A 19,228-nucleotide genomic window follows, 5' to 3' on the forward strand; every position below is an offset into this window, starting at 1 on the left:
ATCCCTTTAAGTGACAGCCAAGTAGGGGAAGTTTGGTAGCTCAGACAGTGATGATTGATGAAACAAGTGACAGGGGTGGTGGTAGCAACAACAGCTTTGGGCATTTGTGGGTATTAGCATTTGGGTGGGTGGCCTGGCAGGTCACTTTGGGTGGCAATACTACTTGGTCTGGCACTGTGCATCACTTATTTACATTATTGGCTGTTACAGGCTAGTCCACCTTTTTCGCTGATTTCCAACCCACCCATGGGACCAGCCCTACAGTTTGGGAACCACAGCAATAAATGGACTGTTCTTATTTGATCAGAAAAATGCTTACAGTCAACTGAGAAATATTTTCATATTCTATATCAGGCTTAGTATAACTTTTTTGGCAAATTATAATGTCTTCTTTGGTCTTTAAGGCAAAAGCCATCAACTCATACTCTTTAATTGCTGCAAACTGGAAAGTTCCCTGTGTGATTCATTGATATTTTTAGACTGTAAGTTCTTCGTCATTACTGTATTTTAAAATTTTGTATAATTAGTCATCCTTAAAGTTTGCCCAGTGTACTCTGAGCAGCTGTTGAAAAGCTAAACTTAGGGGTTGTAGCAAATTATCAAGCAGAAAATGAGGTTGGCCTGTAATATAAGCTGATGCTACAAGGCTGATTATTAAATTCTGATGCTAGTTGTATTTGGGTTTTTGAGCTGCCACATACCAATAATCGTAATTATTTACTAATCCGTTGTTTATTGTGACATTTATATTATATGTATTCAGTATATTGTGAGTGGGTCCCTAAGCTCAGTAAGTGACAGCAGCACAGAGCATGTGCAGTGAATCAGCAGAAAATAAGATAGGGAGCTACTGGGGCATCTTGGGAGGCACACATCTAAATGACTTTGGTTGTCTTGGGCTGGTATAGAAAACCCAAGACATAGAGGCTCATTTATGAAAGGTCAAATTCTGAATGCATGTGAGTTTTTTTTAACTGTAATAAATTCAAATATACTCAAAATGCAATTGGGAGGTTATTTAAGAATAAAATTAAATTTCTAAAACTCAAATGAATGTTACCGATCTGAAAACTTGAATCGAAATAGGCTAAACTCAAACCTAGTTTTTTTCTCGGGGAGACTATTAACATCTTCAAATTGGTCACTGAGTTTGGATAATTTACAATTTGAATTTGAGAGTTTTGACCAAAAAAAAAATCTATTTGAATATCAACCAATTTGAATAGGCGTTAAAAGACCAGTAACATAAAAAAAAATTTAAAAAAAAATTTGATTTTACTTAACGAAAAAAAACCCACCAAGGCAGGTTTAACTTTAAATGCGCAAAGTCTTCATTAAGAAATTACTTACCGATTCTCTGCTTGTGCTCCTTTTCAGAAACGGCGACAGGGCGATGATCCATCTTGCGGTGCTCGATTTCACCTCCCTGCCTTTTATAGGAGAAAGCCAGGGAGGAGAGTGCTGCACGATGGATTTTCATGTTACTGGTCCTTCAAAGCCCTAATAAAGGAACTAAATCTTACAAGTATAATATTATATCTTATTGCTGGTTGGAGATGACATTGAAGGGGCTATTTAGCAAAGGTCGAGTGAGAGTTTTTTTATATTTCAAATGAACTAGAAAGAGAAAAACCTGATTCTGCGAGTTCGAGTCCTGAACACGAAAACTTGAATTAATTGAGTTTTCTGCGGGAAAAAACTTGAATAGCTTGAATTATTTGAGTTCTAATATCCACAAATAATGCTGTTAGTTGGCCACTAATATAAACTTTTATGTACAGGGTGTTTTTTATAATATGATACATGCATATAATATGGTTTAACTGGTCCCAGGGGCGATCCTGGCCCCTCCGCCGCCTGAGGCAGCAGCAGTTGCTGCTGCCCCCCTTCCCCCGGAAATTTGCTCTTAATGTACCAGGAGCAGCATTTTTGCTGCCCCTGGTACCTAGTGGGGCGCTGCCGTCTGAGGCGATAGCCTCAACTTGCCTCATTAGCGAAGCGCCCCTGACTGGTCCACATACCCAAAAACGAAAACCAATAAAAGCTTACACATACTGTAAGGGCAAACAAAGACCTCTACATATCCCATTTCTCTTACAGATCCATATTATTATTAAGCAATAGACATAATTTACAACTGAATGAGATCTTATCATAGATGCATATAAAATGTGCGAATACACAGACTTTTTTGCAAAATTGCTTTCTTTAATTAGCAAAATGATTGCATAGTAAGATTACCAGATGAGCTGAAAATTCAGAGACATCTCTAATAAATGCATGTTGTGGGGCTGCATTGATTGAATTTATTGATTGATTGCCTAGCTAGTTTAATAGTTGTGTCCCTGAATTGTTAATTGATCTGGTTACCTTATTATATAGAAATGGGAAAATTGTAAATAATATGTTTAAATTGGTGGCAGAACCATTTCCAGGAGCTTTTCTGGGGGTATTAGTTTCAAGAGCCCCTCCCCCTGTTTTTTTATTGCTATGACCAACAATATATTTATGAGAATAACTACTGTTGATTCCATTAAGGGCTAATAGTTTTATTTTAAAAGAGAACTAATGCTTAACTAAAGAGTAGGCTAGAAATGCTGTACATTATGGTTTGGGCTTCTGTACCAACCCAAGATAACCACAACCTCCAAAGATGCCCCAGAAGCTCCTGATCTTCTTATCTGCTGATTCACTGCACTTGCTCTGTGCTGCTGTCACTTACTGAGCTTAGAGCCCACAGAGTATGTGAGTGTCACAGACACTTTCCAAAATGGTGACCCCCTGTGACAAGTTTGAAGTCTGGATCATTGCTGCTATTGACAAGCTGAAACTTTACACTGATGCAATAAGTTCAGTATATATAAAATACGGCATTTTAGCCATATTCATTTTTAGTTTATTTCTCCTATAAGAGCTCCTTCCATCCATTGTTAAAGCACAGTCAGTTCTCTGAGTTATACCTTGAAAGCTGTGCTGGCTGTCTAATGTAAACCTTGTTCTGAAGTTAGCCTGGCACATAGGAAAATAAGTTGTTTCCATGAACAAAGGTTGCTAACCCACACCCAATACTTATTTATAGCAATAATAATAATAGAAAATCCCTTGTTTGGGAACATAAGATAAGAAGCCTGGTAAGAGTAAAAGCAGGAAAAAATATTTTGCCCTTCTATATCACGGACTTTGTATTTTATCATGCATGTATTTTGTGGATTCTGTATTTTATTATGCACGTCTAAATGGTGTATACATTCCCGCCTCTCCTATGAAAGCAAGCTTGTAATAAAGTGTTATGTGTCAGCTGTCACCTGTACTTCCTTCATCTATGGGACGTGTATGTCAAAATCTCCTCGTCTGCCATTTCTCTTAAGCCTGGCAACAGATATCCTCCAAAGGCCACTGCCTGAGGAATGTATAAATTTCTCAAGACAATTCCTGCAAAAACTGTGTGAACATGGCAGGATTTGTGGGTCTTCAAAAATATTATAGCAGACCGAGCAGGTGAGTTCATCTTCAAAGTTATCCATTGCCTGCGAAGAAATCGTTTCCACATCTTACTGTCAATACTTTATTAGTTGACTTCATTTATAACATGTTAAATAAGTTGAGTGGTGCCATGCAATTTGCACATTTTACCTTCAATCATCTGTTTAGAAATATTATTAGGAATAAGAGGTGCTCTTTACACTTATTTCCCCATAAATATGTTGCTACATTTGAAAGTAAAACAGACAAAATTGTTTATATTTACCACCTCAATAGATGTAACAATGTCAGTACTGGGACACTAACAGATCCTGGTCATGAACCCTAAATCTTAAAGGCACCCTTACAGATGGAGGCTCAGGGACAGCACAGAATGCAATATTATACAGAGTATTCCAATTGTCCATGGCACTTTTGTGTTTCTGGTTGTGTGAGTTAAGCAGATAAGCTAAATAATTTAAGTGGTAGAGTGGAGTGTCCATGGTATACCAAGCGTTTGCTTCACTGGCAGAGAAATGTCTGTCACTGACTGAGCAGCCGCCACTTAAATGAATGACAACTGCCAGTCCACGGACATTTAAAAGAGGAGCTGTGAAGCGGCATCTCCACTGAGCACATAACTGTACTTACTCCAAGTGAATCTACACGGAGGAAAGGCACATAACCATGTTACATTAAGAACCAGAACAAAGGATCTGGTGAGACCTATCCAATTTGTGGGGGGATACTTGTAACTAAAAGAGGGTGGGGGATGCCCCGACAAACCCAAGATTTTGCGAATTTCTTGTGTATAACAACAATACAGACCACGCTATAGGAGGAGTACTACGTGCCTCACTCTCTAAAGTTTAAAGCATCCCCCAGTATTAATGTATAGAAATGTTTATTAAGGGAGCACATCACTATAGCCCACTTGGTGTATTTACAGAGGGGTAATATGGACAAATTCAAACTAATATGGCATCCTTGGCTGGACTCACCGGACTCTAAGGAATGTGCAAATTTACAACACTACTCACCATGTGTGCACCTTGATGTGCCAGGCAGGACATGGATTATACAGACACAAAATTTGCAATTAACAAAAGGACGAGACTGTATGAATACCCACCAATTTTATTTTTATGCCTTGTATTATTCTTTCTTTATTGTTTAATTTGTTAAAATAATCAAAAACTATATATATATAAAAAAACAAACAAAAACTTTAAAGCATTGTGGATGCTGACTATTTTGGGAGAACTATAACTCTCACACAGAGACACTGTCGTGGCTAAATTCTTTTTTGGAGATTGGGGGGATGACCAAGCAGTAATTTATCCTAAAGGAAAATTCATAAGGGAATTAATTGTAACATTCTAATTTGTAAATAAGTGATCATTTACTCTATTTATGAATTTGTATTGAAATAATTTTGGGCCCTGGCGGCCAGGTTTTAATTGATTAATAATTAAGAAATTTTTAAGGGTTAATAAAATCTCTATATTTATACACCAACTGGGTTATTAATTTCACCTTTTAAATGATTTATTGTAATATTGATATTAACATTGGATAACAAAGAGTTTATTACAAAACCAAGAACATTCTGGGATAAAACACTTGTGCAGCCATTTTGTATACAAGTCCCTCCTCTTGGCCACAGGGTAGGGCTGTTAAGGGGACTGAGTGACAGGGGCACTTGCTGCTGGAACACACCACTTCCATTACTTGCTGCACATACTGACTCTCTCTCTCTCTCTCTCTCTCTCTCTCAGGGATGGAGACTGGACATTGTGGAACAGCAGCTCAATGAACACAGATCCCATAAATCAATGAGCATTTTCAGGTGAAGCTTTGGGACAGCCCTGAGCTTGTCAGGGAAATTGGAAAGCTGAGTGACGTGTGATCCCATCAGTGCTTTTGTGCAGTTCATTCAATGCTGCCTCCCTGTGTCACAGCGCTGGGTGCCTCACAGGCTGGAGGTGTGGCTCTGCTGCTCCCATCCAATCAGCACCACTCCTTTACATTTTAACCCTGCCCCTCACCTGAGCCTCTCACTCCCTCTCCTCGGTGCTGCTTCTATAGCCCAAAGTAAAGGTAGCGGCGAGTGCGCCTGGTTGGCAGCACCTTAGCAACCCGTGAGGGGGACACGCCCCCCGCCCGTTCTGACGCCAATCAGCCAACTCCAGTCACTCGTGTAACAGCCAGTGCCCCCCGAGCTCATTCAGCTTCACTCCAGGGTTCAGCGTCGCTAAGCAACTTCCTGCCCCATCTTCCCTACCCGGCGCCTCTCACTATTCTGCCTCATTATATAGGAATTGCTGGGACTCCTCCTAACTCTCCGCTTGCACATATAATAGCCGCTGCCTATCTGCCTTTTCAGATGCCCGGCTACTGTGATACACTCCCTCCTGCCTCCCAAGTTCGCTTGACCAGCGAGGTCACAGCCGAACCTGATGGCAAACGTCACTCGCAGTGTAATGAAGCTTTAGATACAGTGCGCATGCGCTCCCCTTCCACTGCAGCAACTGGATGAAAGTCATTTCAAATATAAGCTGCAGTGTAACCCGCTACACAAGTCCAGGAAGTAGCTACAACATTGTGACAGGAAGTTGTTATTGCATGAGACATGAGAACATGACAAGCCCTAATAGGAAAAGGCTATTTGGTATCTGTCATAGAGCGGAGTGACCCTCTTGTCTATAGCAGCTCGGCCGGTGTCTCACTCTGATTCAGCCGGACATTAGTCCCCAGTGTCGGACTGGCCCGGCGGGACACCGGGAAAAAACCCGGTGGGCCCCGACCCTCATGGGCCCCCGCCGGGCCAGACCACCTCTCTCCATTCACAAATCGGAAAGAGAAAACTGCGCCGCGCAGCCTGCGCATGCGCCCATGCGGCGAGTACAGCATCGTGCGTGCGCGCTGAGCGCGCCAGAATGCGTGCGCGCCGGCGCACTTCAAAGTAGGGGCCGGACGGGGAGGCCAGAGGGGGGCCCTAGACAGCTGTCCCGGTGGGCCCCGGGCCCCCCAGTCCGACACTGTTAGTCCCTGTTCCCTGCTGGAATGTCTGGGAGACCGGCTTCACTTTCTTGATAATTGCCCAGGTTTAGGATTCCCACCTCACCCTTTTAAACCAAACACATATGGAATCCACAACCTGCACGTCTAATTATCAGTTCATTTTGATGCATGGCTGCACAGAAATCAGTTCAGTCTGCAGCATGCATCTAAATGATTTGCTAATTAGCCGTGCAGGATGTGGATTCCATATTTGTTCGGTTTTAAAGCAGTGAAGTCTAGTCAGACTGGAAGATGAATGGGTTCGGGGCTGAACAGAGAAATCAGGCAGCAATAACTATAAGTGTTGCCTCACAGAGAATGTTTTTTGGCTGCCAGGGTCAGTGTCTCACGTTTGGAAGTTGGAGACATAAAAATGAGGCAAATAATAACTTGCCAGTATTACGGATAAACCGTCCGGTAATAGATGGCGCTTGGATGATACCTTATTATCCTCTCCCCAACATAGGGACCAAATAGAGTCGGAGATAGACTCATACTTTTCCATCAATAACTCCCCTGAAGTTAGCAGCCCGATACTGTGGACGGCCCATAAGGCTTATTTGCGGGGTATTCTGATACAGCTCCGGTCACGGGTCAGGAAAGCTAAAAATGCGAACTTACAAAAACTTATGGTGTCATTGCAAGAGTTGGAAACTCAGTATATCCATGACCCCCATAATTCCAGGTTAAGGAAAGACATAGACAAGCTGAGGACGGAAATTAACTTACTTCTGACTGAGTCAGAAATTGCTAAATTACAATGGACCAAGCAGAAGTTCTTTCGTAGGGCCAATAAAGCGGACACTATGTTAGCTAGAAGGCTGGCTAATAAATCTTATAAATCCGCCTTTACCCAACTCAAATTGAAAGATGGCTCGCTGACGGCTAACCCGGAACGTATTGCTTTAGAGTTTGCTTCTTTTTACCAGACTCTATATAGCAACCGTCCTGATCCTGACCCATCTACTCTGACACATTTCCTCCAAAATTTGAAGTTACCTTCCCTTACCCCGCAACAGATTGAAGTTATGTCAGCCTCAATTACATCGGAGGAAGTGCAGACAGCTATAAAGCAAATCAAGACTAGGAAGTCCCCTGGCCCCGACGGGTTCTCCGGAAAATACTTCAAAACCTTTGCCTTGAAACTGATCCCTTGGCTCACTATAATGTTTAACGACATTATGCAAGGCAAGAGTGGGTTTTGCCAGGAGGATTTGCTAGCGCAGATAGCGGTTATACCCAAACCAGGTAGGGATACCACTTGTTGTAAAAATTTCCGCCCGATCTCTGTCCTTAATGTTGACGTTAAATTACTGGCTAAAATTATGTCCACTAGACTGAACACAGTCATTGAGAGCCTCATTCATAAAGATCAATCCGGATTTATCCCTAGGAGACAGGTTACGGATAACATCCGTAGGATCCTTAATTTAGTTCATATTGCCAAATCGAAAAATATACCATCTATGCTCCTCTCCCTAGATCTGGAGAAGGCGTTTGATACTATATCGTGGCCTTTCCTTTTTGCAGTCCTCAAAACTTTTAATTTCCCTCCGTCCTTTTCACAAGTCATCTCTGCGCTTTACTGCCGTCCTAGAGCAAGAGTCAACTACATGGGTTTCAGTTCCACGGAGTTCCCTATACTGAGAGGTACTAGACAGGGATGTCCCCTGTCTCCCCTGCTGTTCGCCTTAGCGATCGAGCCGCTGGCACAAGCCATTAGAGCTAATAATAAAAAAATGTGCCCTATATGCCGATGATATTATTTTGACCCTGACCAAGCCCATGACTTCCCTACCTTTTCTGTATGACACGCTCTCCACATATGCTAATTTGTCCGGCCTAGTGGTGAACTCCTCTAAGTCGGAGGCACTGAACATTTGCCTTCCAGAACATCACAGGAAGCTTCTGGAAATAAACTTTGAATTCCACTGGAGGCCAAAAACCATTAAATATTTAGGGACACTGATATCTTCCCATTATTCTACTCTGGCCTCAGACAATTATACTAAACTTGGTCATAAAGTCTTAGCCATGATAACATCCTGGGGTAAACTTAACTTGTCCTGGTTGGGGAGGGTTACGGCCTTGAAAATGTCTGCTCTTCCACTTTTGTTGTATGCTTTCCGCACTCTGCCTACCTACCCTCCAAGGGGTTTGCTGGACACTCTACAGAAGGCTTTTACTAGGTTTGTTTGGAACGGTAGGAGGGCCAGATTGAACTTCTCTACAGCTTGTCGCAGTCGTTACAAAGGGGGCCTTGGTATCCCGAACTTGAAATGTTACTTTTTTGCTGCTCAATTGTCTCAAATAGTCTCCTGGCACCAGCCTTGCGATGCCCCGTTGTGGGTTCACATTGAACAACATTCTCTCCAGGACGTTTCCCTTCGGAATATACTGTGGATTACAAATTTTCCTACTAAAGCCACGAATAACCCTACAGTGGCGCATTCTCTGACAGTGTGGGCCCGCACAAAAGACACCTTTGGCCTATTCTCTCCTCATAAACCGGCTGCCTCTTTCCTCAACAATGCTGACTTCCCCCCCGGTAAGTCATCTAAGGCTTTCGCCTGGTGGGAACAGTCTCTCCTGTCGACTATCTACTCCCTCACACGCTCTAACAAGATACTATCGTTTTCCCAGCTCCAGGAACAATACAAGGCCCCCCAGGGGGAATGGTTAAGATACCAGCAGATCGTGCACTTTATAAAATCTCACAAAGGGGGTACTACTTTCCCCCTCCGACTGCTTTTGAAAATCTTTGCCTGCATCTCGTCTCCACCAAGGGAGCGTTGTCATATATATATGGTCATCTGATCCATATCACCCCTATCAAGTCATTGAAGTTCGTCCAATATTGGGAGAGGGATCTCAGGCAATGTCTTGATGAAGATACTTGGTCTGACATTTTTACAAATACCATTAAGTGCTCTGTCAACGTTCTCATACAGGAGACCTCCCAGAAAGTGCTGCACCAATGGTACCTGGTTCCAGAGAAGGTTGCCAGATGGTATCCTGCTTCCTCCACTCTTTGCTTCAGAGCTTGTAAACAGTCCGGCTCTTTCCTTCACACGTGGTGGAACTGCCCTGTGGCAGTCCGCTTTTGGATTCGGGTCTATACTCTTATTACTAGTGTCACGGGACTCACTCTCCCTAAAAACCCGGCTGAAGCCCTGCTAAACAAACATGTCCCTGGTGGCAATAAATACTCCAGGCGCATGATCACTTATATCTTCTCTGCAGCTAAGCAGACAATAGCGAAAGCCTGGAAAACCAACACCTTGGACATACGTGAGGTCAAAAAGCGGCTCGACAATTTGCTGATAATGGAACGGCTTACGAGCATTGAGTCTGGCCAATCCAAGGCCTTTAACAAAACCTGGTCCCTCTGGCTCTCCTACCGACAAATTTCTCAGGGGTTGTTAACCTAGTCAAACTGTTGCTGGGAGTGCGGTAACGCTGAACAATCCTAACCTACAGCTCTTCTGCTATAATGTGCCTAACTTGCATTCATGTTCCCCCTTTTTTTCCTTTTATTTTTATTCCCTTCCCCCTTTTGGTTGACAATTTGCTGGATATGTTTTCTTGTTTGCCTTATGTATGCATCAGTACTATCTATGCCAATGATAACTGTGTCCCGGGGTGTTCCCGGTTTGCACACGTGTATGATGTCAACTTTTCATTTGAAAATAAAAATACATAAATATAAAAAAAAAATGAGGCAAATAATAAAATAACTGCAGGGAAAATATGACCAAATTAAAATTTGCTAATAGATCATTTTATAATCTACTAAAAGATTCCTCCCCTGATCGCAGCAAAAGTACAAGGGGCTGGAGGTTGGGGCCCCTGAAGTAGCATCCCCGAGGGCCTCACACACCCAAGTCTGACCCTGGATAGTCCTGGTAAGGGGTCACCATGCAGCTACGTATCTGTGTAAATGGAGTTTGCTTTGAGCCCTGGAAATTAAGTAATAACAGATACCAGGTCCCCTCTGCTTTCAAACAGAACATGGGGTGACAAGGAGGACTGACAAGGGTCAAAATGGGCTGGTGGGACATCGGGTAAAAACCTGGTGGGACCCACTGACCCAGACCTGCTCCTGCCTGAGACTTTGAGCTGCCCCCTGGCCCCAATCGCCTTGGAAGGGGGATGTGGCGAAGGAATTCCCAGTGGGCCTTGTTCCCTCCAGTAAATAACTACACACAAGCAGAACTGTAATATAATGTCCATACATTAATACAGAAGTTCCAGCTATTATAAAAGCTAAATAGATTACAGAACAACTTAAGAACAAATTAATCCTCTATTTCCCATCCATATGTGCCAGGAAGTTAAATAAACTAGTAATGCACGGGTCAACCCGAAACCAGCTGGACCTGATCAACTGTTCCCTGCAGCAGGGCAGGACCATTCATATTACCTTCAGCGTATTCAGGTGCTGTTTTCTGCACCAGGGGAGATTGCCCTCATTCAGGGTAGGTGCAAACTAGTATTGAAACAAATGGGGACAGAATCATTTCGGACATAATATCAAAAGGGTTGGTGAGCAACATATTCACGAGCCAGTGGTTGGGGGGCACTGATTTAGGGCAACAGTCACTGTAAACTACTTTACTTTTTAAAACTAAATTTCTCTATTGCTGTGTGTATTCTACTGAAGGTGAGCACTTTGGTACCGAGTTGTGAGGAAGGTCAAATGTTGAGTTCTGGGTCAGGCCTGACATTTGTAAGACAAGGCCAAGTCCTTACAATAGGATATAATGTATTGTGAAGGAGCTGAAAGATCCCCCCTTACAGGCAATACTCCTTAGTGCAGGGGTGTCCAACCTTTTGGCTTCCTTGGGCCACATTGGAAGTAGAAAAATGTTCTGGGGCCACACTCGAAATACACACAAACACTAGCTTTTGATTTATTTTATTGTAAAAGTAAAAGAAAAGAGGGTATCAGAAACCTAGTGAGATTTTTGAGATTGTGTTTGAGAAACTAATGTATCAATATCTGGTTGAATGGAAGTAGTTGCAATTCTCAGTGAATTCTCAAGGTGCTCATCAGATCATTTGGTTCTAATTTACTCTTAGGGGCACATTTACTTAGCTCCAGTGAAGGATTAGAAGGAAAAAAACTTTGAATTTCGAATGTTTTTTTTGGCTACTTCGACCATCGAATTGGCTAATTTGACCTTCGACTATGACTTTGAATCAAACGATTCGAACTAAAAATCACTCGACTATTCGACCATTCGATAGTCGAAGTACTGTCTCTTTAAAAAAAACTTTGACCACCTACTTCGCCACCTAAAACCTACCGAGGTACAATGTTAGCCTATGGGGAAGGTCCCTATAGGCTTTCTAGGCAATTTCTGATCGAAGGAAAATCGTTCGATCGATGGATTTGAAGGATTTAATCGTTCGAGCAAAAATTTTTCCTATGATCGTTCGAACGAACGAATTGCAGTAAATCCTTCGACTTCGATATTCGAAGTCGAAGGATTTTATTCGACGGCCGAATATCGAGGGTTAATTAACCCTCGATATTCAACCAATAGTAAATGTGCCCCATAGTGTGTTCATTCTTGAAAAAAGTTGCTCACAAATGTAGGAGCTGAATATATCCCTATCATAGAGGGCGATGCCGCTGAAGAATGCTTACCTGCCTTTGTAAGTAACCGAACGCTCACTTGTTAACTGCTTTTTCTGCTCGAGGAAGCCACACACCACACACCCCATGTAAAATTTAAACCACACATGCACACAATTAGCGACAGCATACATACACTCTCTGTGTGTGACATTGCAACATGACGTTTCTTGGATTGGTGGAAGTTCAATCTGGGCCGCATTCATATCCATCCAGGGCTGCATTACCTTGCATTTTTAATAGATTGAACAATATTAGATCAGACAGACCAGATGAAAGCAATAGCCTGATGGTAGTTTTAACAGTATTGTGTCTCTTTATTAAAATGACATGATTGCCATTAGGGCATATAATTTACTATGTGGGTAACTGCTATTTGACCTGGATCGCCAGAAGGGAGGCATTAGAGATTTACTATCAGTGCTGCTCTGTAGTAACCTGTGTGGCGTAATACATTAGTGCAGTTACAAGCTCTCATATAGCAATATGTTGTTCTATCCATTTGCAGATGTGCCGGAGAAGGTGTCTCCCTTCTTCCTCTGTGAAGTAACTGCAAGTTTAGCGATGCTCCTCTGTATCATTACACTGAAAATGACAGGTTTTTAAAGATACAAGGAAAGCTTTCTGGAAACCACAAAAGACTGATGAGCCGCTGTTGGGAGGAATAAAGTTGGTGGTACGGAGAATTGACAAGAGCAGGGACAATGAGGACAGCTCTTCTGCATCTTCTTTTCCCCGACTCAGTTTTCTCTTCCCTAACAATATATTCACCCCAGAAGCCACAACTCCCCTTCGATGAAGCAAATCTGATAAGCAGCAATTGGCATTTCCATTATTTCTGATACTATTACACTGTACAAGTCTTTAACTTTGTCCTCCTCATCAAGCAAACATTACCTTGAGGCATGTCCTGCAGAATGAGTGTTGATTCTGTTAACACTGATAAGAGGGGTTTGGATGATTTCTTGGACAAGTGTAATGTCCAAGGTTATAGTGATACTAAAATCTACAATTAATATAGATATTGGTATAAATAGATTCAGTGGGTGTGTGTAGGTATGTGCGCTGGGTTTCATTTGGAGGGGTTGAACTTAATGGACTTAGGTCATTTTTCAACCCAACTTAACAATGTAACTATGTCAGTAATATAAGATTACAGTGCAACACGACTGAATTACTAGACGGTCAAGAAGACAATAGAGACAATAGTATAAGAAACACTGATCCTCACTACCAAGATGACTGATCTCATTTGTCGAAGGCCTTTTTCTTACGGGCTTATACTTTGCAATACTTATTTACAGCGCCGATTCTAATGAAGACGCCGCCTGAGGCGGCTCCTTAAATGCCGCCCCTCCCCACGCAGAAACACTAGTGCGGAGAGCGCAACTGCGCTCTCTCGCACTAGTAAAGCCGAATTTCCGGTTTCAAAACCGGAAATTCGGCTCTTTAAAGTGACAGGAGCAGCTTTTTGCCGCCCCTGGAAACTTATCTGGCGCTGCCGCCTGAGGCGAGCGCCTCAGCTCGCCTCATTGGCGGAGCGCACCTGCTTATTTATGGAAAAATAATAACAATTATTGGACGTTCATTCATCTGTGTGTACTCTATGCTGTGAGGCAAAACACACCCGTACATTCAGACCGAACTGTGCACCCAAAATATCAACTTCCGCAAATTCACCACAGAGCTTGCACTTCTAAAAAACAGATATTTCCAAGCATAGTAGGATTATATCCCTTATAAATGCAGATTATATTCATCAAGAAATACATTGTCTATAATTATTCTGCCAAACTCAGAAACAAATGCAAAGGGCCAATTACACCAGCTGACAAGAAATGGGTCAATAATATTTCTGCAAGGTTAAAATGGATGTTCACCTTTTAGAAACATCTTCTGAAGCTGTCTTAATAAACATTATCAGTCAACAGCAACTTGCTTGTCTTTGAGTTTTTTCCATTTATATTTTTGTTTAGATTTTACTAGAATGGCAGAATCTCTTTAGAAATCATAGTTGGTCATAAACTATGGACTTCCTTGGAGGCATGTAGTGATCATAGTCACAAACTGCTCCTCATTAAAGGGGTACTTCACCCTTAAGTTAACTTCTAGTATGTTATCAAAACAGCACCTTTTCAGTTGGTCTTCATTGTTCATTTTTTATAGTTTATTAATTATTTGTATTTTTCTTCTGACTCTTTTCAGCTTTTAAATGGGGGTCACTGACCCCATCTAAAAACAAATTTAATGTAAGGCTACACATGTAATGTTATTGCTACTTTTTATTACTCATCTTTTTATTTGGGCCTCTCCTATTCATATTCCAGTCTCTTATTCAAAATAATGCATGGTTGCTAGGGTTCATTGGACCCTAGCAACCAGATTTCTGAAATTGCAAACTGGAGAGTTTTTAACTCAAAAACCACAAATAATTAAAAAAAACCAATAGTAAATTGTCTCAGAATATCACTCTACATCATACTATTATTATTATTTTATTAACATGTATTTATATAGCGCCAACATATTGCGTAGCACTGTATACTAAAAGTTATCTCAAAGGTGAACAACCCCTTTAAGGTTATAGGAAACGGTCTCCAGCATTTACTCAGAGAGGAAATGTACCACTGAAGTACATAGCAAAGTAGTATTTACTACTATACAGTATGCCAATATTAAATGCTAAATTTTAGCATGTACAAACAATGCTGGCATGCCTGTAACTGTGCAATACAGAGACCAAGTATAATTTCATGCAATTCTATATGTAACACAAAGGTGACACATAGGGGGTTACAAAACCTAAAATTTATCTGGTTGGACTTTTTTTGGGGGAAAAACTTGAATTTTTCTTGGGGGAAAAAAATGGGTTTTCGGAAACTGATCTCAAGGGAACAAAAGTAAAAAATTACTCTGCCTAAGGGTAATCGCACATGAGTAGACAGTTGGTCTGGAATGCTACAAATCTCCCCCCTGATCTAGAAACAGGCCTGGGACCAAGGTACATTTCCAATAAATGTATAATGCCAGCTCTGGCCTGGAATTATATTCAGTAATTTATGGCTGAAAATGCTAATCACTGATTGGTTGCCCTCCAGTGAAGACTAACTGCAGTCAAAATTCCCATCTGTCTATCGCTGCACCTAAGTTTATATAATGGAAGGTGCCCTTATATAACTGATATTAGTTAGTTCCACTACAGAAACAGGGAACGATAGAACTAGATAAGTTCTTATTAAAGAGGAGCAGAGACAAAAGAGAAGTGTTAACAGTGTTACTGCCTGCTCTACTTTTATTTTCCCTATGGAAGAGGGATTGATATAACTAGATAGGTTCCTATAATAAAGGGACAGATACAAGGAGAACATGTTGAAAGTATTATATTTGCACAGATTCTAGATCCCCTACAGAAAGATGGACTGGTGGCACTAGACAAGTGCCTTTTATAGGAACAGAAACAAGAGGAAAGTGCTGGAGGGGAAACTGCGGGCCTGCGGCTCTACTCCTAATGAAATGAACTTTAGTGATATTAAGGTCCACTGGGCTGATATGGGGGTTAAACCCTGTAATATTTCTCTTTGGCATGTCTCTTTCTTTGTAAGTTTGAAATAATTAAAGAGATATAGTAAATATGTTGCCCATAAATTAAGTTTATTGGTATATTTAAATACCTATGAACATGAATAAATGCATGAGCCTCTATAGGCACGCATACTAGAGCATAAAAGCATCTTAAACTGCTGGTAATGGTCTGTGCTAGGGATATTCAACTTGGAGCAATGTGGCTCAACTACAACTCCCAACAGCCTCCAGACACAGAGCCTGGTAAAATATCCCAAGTCTGGCCAAGTGTCTATGCCTGGTCTAGGATGAAACGGTCATGTGACAAGCATTGCTGTGCGCACAGCAGAATGACAGTTCAACTGCCATAATCTCACACTGCTTTGGTCTTGAGAGAGACTGGGTGCGTGTTTTGTTGAGCGAGATTTTTTCTGCGAATTCAACTGCGATTTGAGAAGAAGACATGACTTCAAGGAGCATTTCAAAGAGTCCATCTCTAAAAGCCTCAATTAATGAGTGCAGCAGGTTATGCCGAAAAAGGAGGATCGTCAGCAGCGAAGAGGAAGAAATAGAGAAGATGAGGAAGAAGCTCTTCAAGGAGGAAAAGAAAAAATGGATTGACAGTGGTGATGAAGAAGAAGTAGAAAGAGAGAAGACGATTCCAGAGCAATCCAATAACAACAGGAAAATCAGGAGGTGCCTCAAAAGAAGGATCGAAAGTGACGAAGAAGAAGAGGCAACAAGTAAAAACAAGACAAATCGATCCAATGACATCAAGAAAGGAAAGAAAAGAGGTAGGTACCAGAAAAGATGGATTGAAAGTGATGAAGAGGCAGAAGGAGAGAAGGAAAAACAGCCTAACAGCAACTTCAAGGAGTCAGTGAGAAGCAGGAGCTATGAGGGCAGTGGAAACATCACTGGTAAGCAAACAAATTAAATGTATACTATAAAATACATTAACTGAAAAATACTGTATATAAATATAAAGCTATATGTATATATGTGTATGTAAATGTAACATTTTGAAAGCTTCTGCCTTTCAGTATGGAGCTGGGCTAACTGACAAAAGGCAACTGCTCATGTGCTGTTGGTTGTGGGCTGAGGTCTGGTACCAAGGGCAGAATTGGGTCTAAATACAGCGCTGATTAAGGATCAATTGGTATTTGGGTTTACCAGTGTTGGACTGGGACACCAGGGGCCCACCCAAAAACCTTAGACTAGGTGCCCATCAAAAGACCATAGATCAGGGGCCCACTCTCAGTACTATTATAATTCCTCTCCTCACACAACCTCTATTCTGCTAGTCTCTTTTCTTTACATGGTATAATCTATTATTCAATCTATTTAGTCTTTGTTCTCATAGAAATAGGGAATGGCCATGAAAAATGCCAAAAGTTTTGAAGCAGGAGGGTCCACTGATACCTGGGCCCACTGGGAGTTTTCCTGGTATCCCTGTGGGCCAGTCCAACACTGGGGTTTACAATATCACAATCATTATAAAGCTAGTATCTCCATTAAACTAGGAGTTTACCTTAAACGGGTTGTTCACCTTCCAAACACTTTTTCAGTTCAATTGTTTTCAGATTGTTCTCCAAAAATAAAGACTTTTTTCAATTGCTTTCCATTTTTTATTTTTGTACTGTTTTTCCAAAATCTAAGTTTAAAGTTAAATGTTCCTGTCTCTGGTGTTTCAGTCTGGCAGCTCAGTAATTAAGGCTCACAATTTTGCAAAATTTAGTTGATTTCTCAGCAGCATCTGTGGAATATTAGCAACTATTGTATCAATTCTAACAGCTGCCTGTAATGAAACTATGGGATTCCACTCAGCAGACAAAATATAAGAACTGTATCAACTAAATGTATCAGTTTAGAACAGTTTAGAGCTGCATTAGAAAGGTAAAAATTTGATTTACCCTTCGATATCAGAAGAGTCAATTATACAAAATAGAAAGTAATCGGAAAAAGTATTTATTTCCGGTGAACTATCTGAAACCAACTGAAAACAAGTGTTGGAAGATGAACAACCCCTTTAAGTTGAAGATTGCTTTTGAAAATCTATATATTATGGCAGTCAAATGTGTAAAACTAACAGAATTTATCCTTTCCCAGAGGAAAGAAGCAGCCACGGAAGACCTTGCATTGAGTCCAGGAGGCCTCTCTCACTGAACATCACAGAGTACGACTTCCACTATGTACTTGGAACAGGTGGATTTGCTAAAGTAAGTAATGGGGATCCCAGGAGGGAGACTTCCTTATCCATAATAGGAGAGAGGAGATATAAGGGCTAAGTTACAAAGTGCAACAAAATTGGCACACTGCACCATGTTGTATTGCCCTGAATCCCTTTATTTGCACACAACACTGCCAGGTGTAACTGTTTGTGCACTTGATATGAAGCACCAAGGTTTGCACGTGGCAGGTCTGGAATGGGATGTAAAATAGACCCTGGCATTTCCAATACACAGAGGTGCAAATAGACAATTACAGGCCTAAAGCATAGTGACTGTTTTTGAGCAAGGAAGGAGCAATGAGAGATGGAAATTGAGCCCTGCGCTCACTATTTAATACAGTTACCAGTGTGAAAAACTGATTCTTGTATTATAGTGATTCTATTATAGTGATTCTATTATATATATTCCTGCCAGTGACATTAAGACACAATGAATGAAATCCTTTTTCTTATTCCCCTGCCCTTCATAGGTCATGTTGGCTTCCACACCGGTGACCAGGAAACTTGTGGCCGTAAAGATCATCCAGAAGGAGCCAACGAATACATCTTCCATTGTGAAGGAGGCACGGGTCCTGAGGGTTGCTGTGGGACATCCATTCTTGTGCCATGCCCACGCAGCCTTCCAGAGTCAGGTACAAAATCATATCAGTCACTTCATTCTTTATATTAAGCTACAGGTATGCAGGGCCGCCAGGTCAATGAGCTTCATAATAGGCACTGCCATTTTTAGTACACAGGGGCCCAATAAAGGAATATTACAGCAGCCATCAGAGGGGTACAGGGGCAGGGGTACTGCAGGCAGATGTCCTGTGGCAGGGGGAGACATAGATAGAAAGCCCCAATTCAAAGGTCCGAAAAATGGTAGAGATTGTGGTGGGGTTTGGTGAGTCATGAATGAGATTTAAGCATAATTGGGATGTTGCTAGGGCAGATTAGAAGTGTAACTGAGCATGCGAGGTGGGCATTGTAGGTTATGGATCTGAAAAGCCATTTATGTTATCTATTATATAGGTTTTTAAATCTTTCTGTGCTGTTCAGTGTGGTGTAACCTGTTCATGTGAGTCTCTTCTCCTCTGTCTCTATAACTAGCTCCATGCCTTCTTCATAATGGAGTACGCCAGTGGAGGAAGCCTTCATGAACTCATCGGAGACAGGCAACACCTGGAAGAGAGAGAAGTGATGTAAGTGGCAAAATCCTAATCGTACATGCGGAAAACAGGGTTAAAGTTGGTGGCCCAGTATAGAACACCCAACCTTCCTGTACCCTGGAG

This window comes from Xenopus laevis, chromosome 5L (assembly GCF_017654675.1).
Source record: "Xenopus laevis strain J_2021 chromosome 5L, Xenopus_laevis_v10.1, whole genome shotgun sequence".
Classification (NCBI taxonomy): domain Eukaryota; kingdom Metazoa; phylum Chordata; class Amphibia; order Anura; family Pipidae; genus Xenopus; species Xenopus laevis.